At 44.2% G+C, this 13,470-nt stretch overlaps 1 protein-coding gene across 3 annotated transcripts in view; it reads right to left on the bottom strand.

The window, feature by feature from the left end:
• LOC138570179 (thyroid hormone receptor beta) overlaps positions 1–13,470 on the bottom strand; it is a 1,132,895-nt gene that overhangs the window by 808,852 nt on the left and 310,573 nt on the right. The gene's annotated exons all lie outside the window — the stretch shown is intronic.

The raw sequence follows: 13,470 nt of genomic DNA, 5'->3' as shown, positions 1-13,470 counted from the left end.
TTACTGAACGGTGTGATAAAAACACAATTAACAAAACTAGGGTCACGCAGAAAGCAGACTTCAAATATCACACTACAATTTGACCCTGAAAGAACCGTAGTCCTTATATGTTTTTGTAACATTTTTGGTAAAATTGTTAGAAAAACCAAATATGGGAAAAGGACTGATTAGTTGACTGTGCGCCAAACATAGTCAGATTCAATAATCAAATTTAACATTAATTTGGGATATTCAATAGGCCATATAAAGATAGCAGTAAGAAAAACAGTATTTACAGTAGATTATAAACACCACAAGGGTGGCTTTCTGTCAACACGAATTCATTGAAATATGCCGATGCAAAGAACATCTATCTACCTGTTTCAGTCTCCAAACAATGTCAGTATTTCGGCGGGATGCAAGAAATTCATGAATTGCATTTTCCAACAGCTTTTCTTCACAACTGTAGTACCTATCTGTGTTTCGCATTTCTGAAGTGCTTTATTCATGATGTGCTGCCCCTCCCCCATTTAAGCTTTTTCTATCAATGTAACCACTTTCTTGCGGATTTATTTCTAAAAAACGCGAGCATAAGACGGATTTTACGGGAGGCAGGCGTGAAGGCCAGCACCTGCAAGGGTAGTCTTATGCCTCCCTCCCCCTCCCATCTATTTCAGGCCCCACCCCTCGCTGACCTCCTGATGAGCAGCCCCACCACCACTTAGCTGCACCTGCCCCAAGCCTCCATGATCACGGTTTCTAGTCAGCTTCCCTGAAATCCCAAGGGGGGGAGAAGAGAAGAGAAGAGAAGAGAAGAGAAGAGAAGAGAAGAGAAGAGAAGAGAAGAGAAGAGAAGAGAAGAGAAGAGAAGAGAAGAGAAGAGAAGAGAAGAGAAGAGAAGAGAAGAGAAGAGAAGAGAAGAGAAGAGAAGAGAAGAGAAGAGAAGAGAAGAGAAGAGAAGAGAAGAGAAGAGAAGAGAAGAGAAGAGAAGAGAAGAGAGAGAGAGAGAGAGAGAGAGAGAGAGAGAGAGAGAGAGATTTTTTTTTCACAGTCTAAAGTCTGCGATCTGGTTTTCTAGTTACCAATCAATACAAGTGTTCAGCATTTGCTTGGGTTTTGGGACAATGAAGCACCATAAATGGGTGATCGACACCTTTAGCCAGCAGGAATTTATCAGCAGTCTCTCTGGCCCCTCGTGAATAATTGCAAACCTAGTCAACTCCCCTCTCTGCCAGACCACAGCATAGTTCCGCAGGCATCGCCCAAAAGATAAGACGCCCATTGTGAACAAACCTCATTTGAGAATGCCCACAGTCCATCCTAGATCCATTTCCTGAAGAAGATAGGCTGGTAGGGTAGAGGGAGGCAAGGATATCCTCCCTCTACTCCTGGCTTGTTAAGGGACCCATCACAATAGCTATTCACCCACGAAAAATGAATTGGTTACACATGCAGACAGTGTGGGAAAGCTTGCCCTGGCATGGAAGAGGTCAACCTCTGGTGTGGCAAACACTAATCCAGAGTATCTAGAAGCAATCCAATTCAGTGCATTCTATACAAAAAGTAAACTATTCATTCCAAGCTGAAGAAGGATCTTGTACCCTTATCTGGTGGCCATCTCTCCCACTACTCTTCATTATCCACCTACTGGCTCTAAAGCGGGGACTTGGCCTTCCTTCCCCGAGTCCAACCTCTGCTTCCTTGAATTGCCCCCGCTTTCCCCAATGCCTCTTCTAATATATCCTTGGTTGTAATGGCATGCACCAATTCATGTTCTTGCCTCGCTGTGACAAAATGCCTTCGGCTCTCCAGAAGTTCAGGGTTTATAAACACTTAGTCCCACACCATTACTAGACCAGCCGTGATCCCACCCATAAATGGGAAAACAGGCACAACATGAACGGTAAACCTCCCCGGCCTCTTAGGGCAGACTATGATCTCCAAGAGGGGGGCTGTGTGAGCTTGCAAATAAGCATCAATAGCACAGTGATTCCAAAATAAATAGCTTAATCAAGGCTCGATAAAAACAGGAGGACTTACATCAAATCAAAAATGCTAGCATACTAATGAACATATGACACACCCACCCATGTAAAGGAAGCCACAGAATACGCAGTCTTTTGTATAAAAGGGGCATTCTGGGTCGGAAGACAGTAGTCCACAAGCAATAGTTTCTGCATCAAGTTCAAAGTATATGTCTTTTAGAAAGGAAAAGAGTGGGTTCCCTAATGTCACTTAGGGAACACCTTCCTGTTACTTAAAGCGAGGCCACAGAGACAGAACCAGTAGAGATATCTTACAGTCTTGTACTTTGGGGTAAACAGCATCGATCCGGGTGTCTGAACTTCCTGAGGCAGCAATTTAGTGTTAGGTTGGTGAGCGTGTTGCCTGGGTCCAACAGGCTGTGCGGTTCAAAAAGCAGACACACAGCACTTGGCATGAAGAAGCTTGGCACAGGCAAACACTGTCTGTGCCAGGGTAGCTCCAAATCGGTTTGGGAAGAAACCATAGACCACAGCGGTTCCTTTGTCGCTGCAAGACCCAGTCAAGTGTCTCAAAGGATGATATTTCGCCCATTTGCAAAGACTGACCAATCCAGTGGGCAGAGCCCTGGTTGCCAGTGTTAAGGCAGCAGGCAGGCCTTGTTCCAACAGCAGGTCTCCCCCAAATGGTACTCTGGGATAGGTGAGGAGAGGGTCGTTGTCCCACCTTCGAGTCTTTATCTTCACTTCTATGACAGAGGACTTTGGGGAGACTATACCGCAAGAATGTTCACGGTGAAGCCTTCTTCTAATGTCCAAAGATGATAAAACTAAAATAGGGGGGGGGGGGTCTCACCTCCTTATATAATCGACGTGTCAGTCCAAATTGGTCCATGTGAAGCCTTTTGCATAGGTCCAATCCTGGCTGTTGTGACAAGAGACATTTCCTATGATGTTAGTCCCGGAGTGCTTTGTCTGCAGGAAGTGGGAGGTGCTCAGAAATTCTGTTTTTTATAAAAAAGGGATATACATTTGTATTCCACATTTTGTTTTATACATTCCAGTAGCACATCCAATGGAGGGCACCTTCCCGAATTAGTCATGAATGAACACTCAAAATTGTAGACTGCTACCACATTTGTAGTCGATTTGGCAACCAAAACATGTTTACAATTTTCACTGAACAAATTGGCTGGGGGCACTTTCCAAAAGTGAAGCACTACGTCTAGTTGGTATACCCTGTGGCTGTGTGGGTGGGTGATAAGCAAGTAAAGCCCTTTGTGTGGGTGCCCAGTCCCATTCCCCTGTGTTGCCACAGACATTCCATCTAGGGCAGCCTCTTCAGCACTCTGAGTCCCACCTCCATCCGGATCTTCTCCATCCTCCATCACCTTCTAAAGTTCCAATATCTCTTTTGGAGTTGTTTACCTTTATATTTAGCAGCTAAGAACAACACACCTATTATGGGTGCCTATTTTGGGGTGGCTGGCTGTGGCCAGGAGCAAGGCATTTGCCCCCCCCTCCTGTCTGTACAACCCACCATTTGTGATATTTCTTAATTTTGTCCCTATACAATGGTAATGTACTATACATATATTCTAATGGTGTCACCCTCCCATTTTTGCAATTTTCACACCCAACAATCCCACCCTCCACAAATATGTGCTGCGCACACTTTACTTATAAGTCCCTACCCGCCCACTGTCCCCGCCTCCCGCTGTGAACACCACCCCCTCCACATGTGCACAGACACGCCAGTACACCACATGCCCTCAAACCAACTTGACACTGGACCACCTCTGGCCTCCGCCTTGTACACAAAAAATCATAATACACTAAAACAAGCTAAAACAACAACCATTACTTTCACCAAGCCCACTAACTATACAGGGCTCCTCATTTTATCCTTTCATCACCTTGTTACACAACAAATGGTTCCATCATCTTCACTCACTCTGAAAGATTCCCTACACTCCTGTTTTTACTCTCACCCATGCAAGCCACACTCCCCCACGCTTGTTACCCTTCGTTGTTATTCCTCGCAAGGGGTGTACTGACGTCTGCATGTCCACCTGAGCCCATTTGCCACAGGCTCCCAATAACTACCTGCACTCTCCCAGGAGCCGTGCCCCGCTCCAAAGAGCAGACATGAATTCAGTAAAAGTGACTCCTGCACCCCTCAGTGGGTTTGTGTGCTTGGGAATGATCGCTGCAGGTGGGCGCAGCCCCTTCAGAGAAGCTGCCTGGAGGCCTCCATCGTTACCAGGTCGCTGGTATCACAACAGCCACCAAATGTAGGAAAGCCCCTTAGACGTTCACACAAGAAAAAACACAACCCACTAGGGAAACAGGTCCGGTACACCTCTTGCAAGGATAATATATTTTATTTCCATACAAAAGTAAAAAAAAAAAGCGCTAACAAAGAACTCGGCTTCCAAGGAACGTTCTGGCAAAATCTGCATGAGCAGCACACTACGAAGACGCACAGCATCATCAGTGACATCACATAGTAGAAACACACGTGGCTGGTTGGTGAGACCATATACATAGGTCACCTGCTCCATAGGGGATGCCAGGCCATTGGCCCCAGCCCCATCCATCCATCCATCCATCCATCCATCTTCCACGTGGGTGATGGTGCAGTCGTCATTGGTCAGTCGATGGTCAAGAAACAATTATATTACTAAGAAAAACACATCTATCTCTATGTAACGGGGCGCCTGCCACTAAGACGGGGGCTTCAGGGGGAAACGAAGGTCAAACTAACTCACACATTTCACTCGCTCCCAAACAGGCCGGCATTCCTCAAAGGTCTCCCACCCTCGTTCTGGGCTATAATTTCATCCCTCCCTGTATGTCACAGCACAAATCACATGACCTAGGAATGAAGGCAGGAAGGCCCTGCTTTGTGATCTTTTGATCGATCGGGGTCTAGCAAGTTTATGGTCAGTGGTCTAGGGTTATCTTGCACACTGAAATTCAGGAGTCCTAAAGCCAAAGCATTTGGGTGCTATAATTTAGGATGATGGTTGGTGGGGGTTGGAGGCCTGTGCCCTCCTTCTCATGGGATCACACTTTTCACAGGCACTCCGCACTCCTTGTGTGGCCTTGCAGGGCACATTCTTCCCAGCGTGCAAAGGTTAGCAGATTTTTTAGGCCAATTAAGGGTTCTATGGATATGTGTAGCTCTGGGCTTTCTCATCAGTGTTTTGGATGCAAGCTATTCCTGTGCTCATGTTTGCGGCCTAGGCCCGGGATGCTGGCAGCCATGCCATGTTTAAGCTCTGTGCCACAATATGGCTGCCATTATCTAGGATGGCTGCTATTCCCGCATGCATACTACACCTACAAGATGTACAATAAAATGATTGTGTAGAAGCCGGTAAAGGCATTCCCCCAGGTCTCTTACATTACTGATGACAGCCTTTACCTTATTCTAAAGCCGCTTGGGGGAGAGGGAAGAACGTGTCCCATTCCCAACACATGCCCAACAGCAAGCATATAGGGGTGTTCTATATGGATATTGGAAAGTTCAATTATACACCCAATGACTAACCGGCTCACCTGGGTATCAGCATACCAGCAAAGATTAGTAATACAGAGCTCTGTATGAAAGTGACACTGTTTAGCAGATCTGACGTTCATGGCAAGATGCATTTACTAGAGCTGCTAACATTAAAACACAAGACCATCTTGGGAGATTCCCCCTAGCAGATGGAAATATGTGAAACTCACACTTAAGCAAATCATCCGTCTCACACACACAGAACTGATTTGTTCTGGTGACTATTGCAACATTGCCAAACCGTTGCATTAGACATTCCTTGTATAAAAGACTAAAGCCAGAACGCAACATGTACAAATGAAAAAAGGCTTTAAATGTCATCTTGTTCTGAGCATTTGCATCACGTGTCTTCTCTATGTACTGCGTGATCAAGCGGAGGGCGAAGGCAGGGTTCAATTATTTGACTTATACCACTGTGTGATCTTGTTGACCTTATCTCAAGATCCTAGAAGATTGGCAGCAGCAGGCGAAGTTAAAACCGCGACAGATTAAGGTATTGAAGCCGCTAATCGGCCACGTTATCCTGGCTAGAGCGGTCTGAATTAGCAAGACATATGGCATGTCTCGAAGGTCCGCTGCCGGGAAAACGGGGGCAGGAAAGCAATTGATCTTGACCCGTTCAGAGGAGCATTCTGTGGGTCTTTAAAGAATCCCTGTGGTCAATAGTAACATGTAATAGTGACATTTGAAATTATATAAGATCCCGGGCAGCTTTTGAGGGCAATGATCCGACATGAGGCATTGCAGGGCAGCATTCTAAATAAGATGCACCAAGTAGATGGTCTTGTGGGGCAAAGATACAGGCTGCCTACAAAAGGTTGGTGCCCCAAAGAGCCTTCACAACATTGTAATCTGCCAGCCTAAGGGGAATGCACATGAATGCGGGGCGGCAGTGAGCAGGTGCACACCTTGCTGCGGTCCCCAACACGCCATACGAATCTGGACCATCTATGTTCCCACCTCAAAAACCCAGCCCATCTGCCATCTTCTTTTCAAAATAAGCCTTTGATGTGCAGTGAGTAGCAACAGTCCTGACCATCAGCTACCCCAAGGCTTGCCTGAAATCCCCCTAGCTGGGCTAAATTCTGCCTTAGGCCCTCTCTGCACATGTCTGAGACCTTTCATAATACCTGCTATACCTAAATTCACCAATTAACAATGGCACTTGTCAAAAATAACTCCAAGATGTACACAATGCAACATGGCTGGTGACATAGAAAAATGAAAATTAAATATAGGTTTCACGCATTGAGGGATCCTTTATTTGTACTGAATTATGCTGTGAGAATAGAGCCCAAAAGGCCACAGCCCACTGGACCACGCATATTATAACTCCTCAACTCTGTATATAGAATATGTGTCACCAAAACTCAATGTTTTTATATACAACTCACTGGCAGTCCCGAGGTTTCCGAGTTCAGTAAGTAACTTGCTTTACTAACAATCAACTCGTGGATTTTCATGCTAGCACAAACGCTGTGGGTTCCCGTGGAGTCTGCCGGCTTTTTGCACCAGCGGACTACACAGGAATCCATTGGAAACACTGGCTGCCATAAACGGCAGAGTGCAAAAGGGTGGCGTACAAGCGTGTACACCACTTTTTGCCCTCCCCTTTTGCACTCCACCGGACAAATGAGAAATGGTCGGGAGTGGGGGACGTATACATGAAAGTGTATATGTACGTACCTGGTGCCAGACACCGAATTACAAGGACTTCCTAAATTGTGAGATCTAAATTTCGATGGAGCTTCACCAGCTTGTGGCCAACATCCATATATGAAATCACGGTTTGCAAATGTCCTTGTCTGTAGCATGCATAACAGGCATTAGATCTTCAGCTGATGTCATAAACAGTCAGTAGAATGTCAGTAGAATGTAAGCTGACTAAAATGTTGTACAGTTTAAAAGCTTGAAATCAAATTAGCACCCTCGGCGGGGGAGGTGGCTAGGAACGCGAGCTTGAACCGCCGGTACAAGCCCATGTCCAAAGCCACCCGACGGCCGGCTCGCCCCGCCGCCTTCTTCCCCCCACCCTTCATCCTTTTTATTTGTTCTTTACAACCCCCCATTTACCTTATTTCGGCTGTGGCGGCCCTCGCAGTTGCACCTTTCCCTCTCTGCTTTTCCCGACTGGCATCGAAAGGGAAGAGTTGTTTCATATGTAGCCCTGCCTTCCCTTTCCATGGTGGCAATCTTTGTAGGAAGGAAAATCCTTTTTTTTTTAGCACTCTGGTTTACCGCTTTGCAAACCCAGGGTGCTAATGCCCTTCATCCCTTGTTCCGATTAGTGGAATGGGGGATAATGGCCCGGAACCCTCGTTATCGGCCCGAGCGAAGCTGCCGAGCCGTTATACCCTGTTCCAGCCCCTGGAAAGGGGGATGAATGCCACATAAATTCTTTGGTAAAACCCAAATTGACCTAAATGGATATTTCTTAAACATTGCCCTAGCCTAGACTTGGGTAATCTTAGGGACGTACTGCTTGTCAGTAAGGTACCAGGTGTGTTGTCTAGCACATAAAAGCCACTATTCTGGGTCCCCGTGCTTGTATGTTAATTACCTAATTACCCCTGACTGACTGCTACAATAGAAAAGAATGCTTTACTATTTTAGGCACTATTTCTTTTTAACCAACCATTGCCTAACTACTGCCCAAAAGGATATCAGTGGACACACCACTTATTAGAGCCTACTTGTTGCATGCCTCGATTTGGAATTTCCCACCGATGAATTCCTTCCCCTTTGAGGAAGCAGAAATGATCTGAGAAATTACAGAGTAAATCTCTAGGAAACTTTCAGTAAGATTGCTAAAAAAAAGATCTACTCTTGCAGTGAACATAAATGGATAATTTTTGTTTATCAAACAAGGTTTTTGTCGCAGTATGTTGGCCATAAATCACTGTTTAGTGCTTAGATTCCTGGGGCAGCAGGCAATTAAGAAAGACTAACCTTTATATGTGGGCCTTTTTAAGATTACTCATCCTAGAGAGGACAGCAGTAGGTTAAAGAATTAACTGCATAACTGAGGGATTGGAAAGGGTCTGCTCAAAGGAGTCCTGCTCCCATATAAAAGATTTTGCTTATTGTTTGGTTGAACGCCAGTGTAGAATGACTAAAACAGAGACCCATGGATTAAATCAAGTGTGTGTCTATGCACCTTTATTTATTTTCTATATGGTAGCCCTGGACCAGTCCCTAGAGCAGGTTGGATTGTTTCCTTGAAAATATGGCCAAAGCCGGATCACCTGGTTTTCCTTTGCCGCTCCTGTACTCCTGAAGGTCACGAAGGTCGGGGTACAGCGCAAGCTAAATTTAATAAAGTATTCCAAATGAATGCCTTGGGTATCAATGTGAATCAAAACAAGGTCACAGGTTTTAACCCTAAGAAGGAGGTTCACAATTACCTCTCACGGTTGGCCCAGCAGCCTATTGTGGTTGTGTCAGAATTTAAATAAGTGGGTCTACAGTTTGATGAAAAACTAAGATTAAAGAAACGTTCCAATTCTGTAACAAACTGAGCAGCACAGCTAATGGTTGCATTTACATGTGGATGCCCTTTAAACACTAACCACTGAACAGTTTACCAAACACAGCTTTTAACCAGATATTTTGGTTCAAAGTCACTATTTTGATTTATCTAGGTCGCCTAACCAAAATACTGATTTTCTTTCAGCCGGTTTTAGGTGGCTTACAAAAATAAAAATCTAAATAATGACATTCTGTCGCCACCGACCCCCACTTTTCCTGGATTGACTCCAAATGGGGGGATTTCACCCCCCAAACTTGCCTCCGTCAGCCCCTGCGGCCGCCCTCCCATCTTAAGATCCCCCCACCAAAACGCACACAAACACCCAACACACACATAGCAACTTACCCGTTCTCCGCCGAAGCCACTTCGGGTCCTGGAGCCAGACAGGCCCTGCGCGCACCTGTATGTGTCGCAGGGGCTGAAAGTTCGATTTAGAAAGACCACTCTGGTATTTTGTTTAGCTTTTATTTATTTTATTTTTAAAAAAAGTCTTTTGATCCAATATTGATATTTTGTATGGGGTGGATGGTTTTTTTTTGTTGATATTTTGTATACGGTTAGGTACGGTAAATTTGAAGGGCAATTGTGGAAGTCTACATTAGCCTTGCCTAAAGGGATGCCTATAAAATATTTACGAGCGCTTGCCATTTTATCCTGAATGAAAGCTGCTCTGCATATATTAAAATTAGGCAAGCAGAGGGTGTTAACCTGTCGACTAGATGAGACCGAATTTTGAAGGTTGGACACAAGAACATTCTCTCACTATATGGCAAAGTATGAAAAAACAAGGTTTCCCTATATTACATTTTAATTAATCTCCATTTAAGTGAAATAAAAAATAAGACTGCAATCAAATATATAGGAACATTCCCTAAGATAGTGGAACCGTCAATACCTTATGCTTTTCCCTATTCATGAAACGAGCAGGATATTTATTCAATGTTGTTTGAACTTGCTGCACACCTGGGAGGTTTTGGTGGCCAGGAAGTAAATCCTGTATCACAGAAGAACTTGTAGATTGTGCTGTAAAGAGGATAAAACTGAAGCTTTACGGAAGATGAGATCTCCTTATCATTAGCAATTTAGGAATTTGGAACACGTTCTGAATATATTACTCAATAATGTGCAAGAGATGCTACATAGTATTTATTAGAGCATCAGCATACCCTTTTTATTATCCCTGAACGTAATTTTTTAATATGGATTATATTAATGTAATTGTGATAGAAATGTTTCATGGTATTTTTCGATGTATGCATATATTATATTCTCTGGAATGGGATCTATCGACCATGGCTGTATTATTCTGACTGATAGTACAACACGTTCATACCTCGTAACATAACATTCACAGATCAATGATTCAAGTTACGAAATAACCATACTTAAATCAACGTCTCCTCTGCTGCACATATGTATTGACAACTTTATTACCAGAATTATCTTTATTCTGTGGTCCCTAAAAGCAGCTACATTCAGATTTAAAATGCCAAGACCAGGTGGTGTCCCCACATCCGAGTTTGAGTCATAGCGTTTCTACCATCCAAATGGCAGCTTCTCGTTAGGTACGCATTGGTGGCTTTAGGTGCTTCTGGGTAGCTTCGAGTGCTGTACAACAAACAATGTGCACAGGTTTCAGACACTGAGTGTAACACCATCACCATTTAAGTCCTAGGCTACCTGCAGGTCCTGCACACCTCAAGAACCTTCCAATGGATGTAACCACAAAACACCTGAATTACCGTAATGTGCTAGAAGCAGGGGAAAATTAAGTTTGGACGCTACTAACCAGCCATAAAAGAAAAGTCACTCCCCACCTGAATTCTATACAAACAGTACACAAATTCGTACTCACCAAGAGTCAACTATCACTAGCCAGTGGCTAGTGATGAATGCAAATTGAGCACACGGCTAGAAGCCGCATACTTTGGATAACAAGTATCATCAATCAGAAAAATGGACCCTCAACACTATAATATTCTTGTTAGCGCTTATTCCCTTGTAGACATAACACATGGGGCGAGGCCGACGCTCTGTCATTCTAAACCAGTCACTCCAACTGCACCAATGCTTCTGCTGCTGCCCTCCTACAAACACACTCCATACATTGGGGACCCAGACGACCACTCATCGCCTGAGATTTAGACACACACATAAAACACTGTACTGGAGTAGTACTTGCTCAATAGTGTTCTCATTATCTTTCCAAGAGTGAATGCTTAAACACAGAAACGCATACAAATAATATATCTCTCCTTGATTCATCCGATTAAAAAAATGCAAAACACACATCGGATCACAAATTCAACCATTTTTGTATCAAGGGTACATTTGGGACAGGGATTAGTGTAAGTGTGACCTCATCAGTTCCAACACATATAGGTCTGACACTACCTCATTCAATCACACTTCTCTGATAGTAGTCCAGCAATGTTTCTTACTCTGGTCTGCTTGCATATAGTTTGCAGTGCCCCGTTTAAGTCTTTCAAACTGGAATGTGGCGAGGGATGGTGTGGGACACATACGAATTATAAGGCTCTTTGTGAAGGAACCACAGAACAGAAACACAATACACCAACAGAGATTTGATGAGCAGAAGCTACAACCACCTGCTCGGTATCAGCATCACCCGGTAAGCAGAAGCCACCTCTGGGGTACCATATCCAGTGCTTAAAGTGGGCCGGGGCTGCTGGGGCCAGGCCCCGGCAGTCTCCAAAAAGTGGGACTGAGCCGGGGCCCTGCCGGGGCCCCCGTCCAACCGCAACATTGGCGGAATGCATTATCCCGTCGCGGCCGCAGCCACAGCCGCGACGGGAGAAGCGCCTGCCATGAAGTCAGGCGAGCCGACAGAAGTGGCAGCCAGCCACAGCGACGCTGTGACTGGCTGCCACTTCTGTCAGTCATAGTAACTGCCTTTGGTGACCCCTCGCGCGCGAGGTCACCAGAGACAGTTACTGTCCCTTTGTTTCCCCCAGGTCGCCGAGGCGTCTTTAACCCTCGGCGAACCTGGGGATTCCTCGACGTTTATAAAAGATGGCTTTGAAAGTACACATTTCAAGCCATCTTTTATAAAGCTTTGTCGACGGACAATTTTGTCCGTAGTCAAAGCTTTATAAAAGATGGCTTGAATTGTGTACTTTCAAAGCCATCTTTTATAAACCCGAAATCTTTAAAAAAAAAGATGGCCTGAAAACTAGGCAAACACTTCGATATGGTCAGGGCTTTAAGTTGGGTAAGAAATAGAGGGGGGGCCCTCATTTGGGGGCGTGGCTTGTGGGAGGGGCGTGGCCTAAAAAGTATGCAAATCGTAGGGTATACACACAAATATATATAAATGTTATATATGTGTGCGTACCTTACTATGGTTTGTGTACTTTGCAAGCCATCTTTTATAAATGTAGAAATATGTTACATATCTCTATGTTTAGAAAAGATGGCTTGCTTTTCCAAGACTTTTTTTTTTTTGTATTTACATTTTTAAAGCTCTCACACAGCCCGCGGGCATCGAGGCGATGTTACAGGAATTGTTTTGTATTTGCGTAATTGTTTTTCTCTTAGTTGCGTATTTATAACGCGCTTAAACACCCAGAGGTTTCTAAGCTCGGACCTGGGGATCGAACCTGTGTTGCTTTGTGTTCTCTTGTTTCCAAGGCGTGCACGTTGCCTCTGGGCTATCCTCCCGGGACACTCATTCTTCCTGTGCCTGATGAAGTGATCTGAAAATTATTAAAGATTGCAAATAAATGACTTTTTAGTGTAATTAAGGTATGATTCTGTTGGTCTTTATTTTATAAACACTTTTGAAATTACCCGTGGGCAAACTGAACTACAATAAATATGTATATATATTTATTACTGTGGTTCTCATTCATTCAGTAAATGTCCAAAAGCCATTTTCAAACTCCGTGGATGTGCCAACTTGTAAAAGTTGCAAAGATTAGGTATTCACAAACGAATCTGGCAGGAAAAAGCAGAAACCTCATGTCTGGATGGGACAGGAACCCAATGTCTTGGACAGACACCTTAATATTCTTTGCAGGAAGCTGTGCCTAAGCCCCTTTCCCCAATTGGTATCTGGGATTAAATAGAAATATTAGAAATGTTCTTTAATTCCAAGATCTGGAACTGTGACGTGACAGTAGTGAAGTCAAACCTCTAACCCAATCAGGAAACAATTACATTTTCAGAGTTCACGCCAGGGCAAGTAAGATAAGCAGCAATAACTACAGAGATAAATTGACAAAGTAGAAGTACAAATGGTTCAAGCTATTATAAGCTCCGAAAGATAAGAGTTGTTTTGCAGCCTCACAGTGATTCTCTGCATTAAGGACTGACTACAAGTAGAAACTCCACTATAAAGCGCCACATATTTTGATGCATAAATCTTATTTTCTCCACTTACTTATCAATATATA

The sequence above is a fragment of the Ambystoma mexicanum genome, chromosome 2q (assembly GCF_040938575.1).
Source record: "Ambystoma mexicanum isolate Mex_15411 chromosome 2q, UKY_AmexF1_1, whole genome shotgun sequence".
NCBI lineage: Eukaryota > Metazoa > Chordata > Amphibia > Caudata > Ambystomatidae > Ambystoma > Ambystoma mexicanum.
The sequence above is the reverse complement of the archived record's forward strand: the minus strand, read 5'-3'. Positions and strand labels throughout refer to the sequence as shown.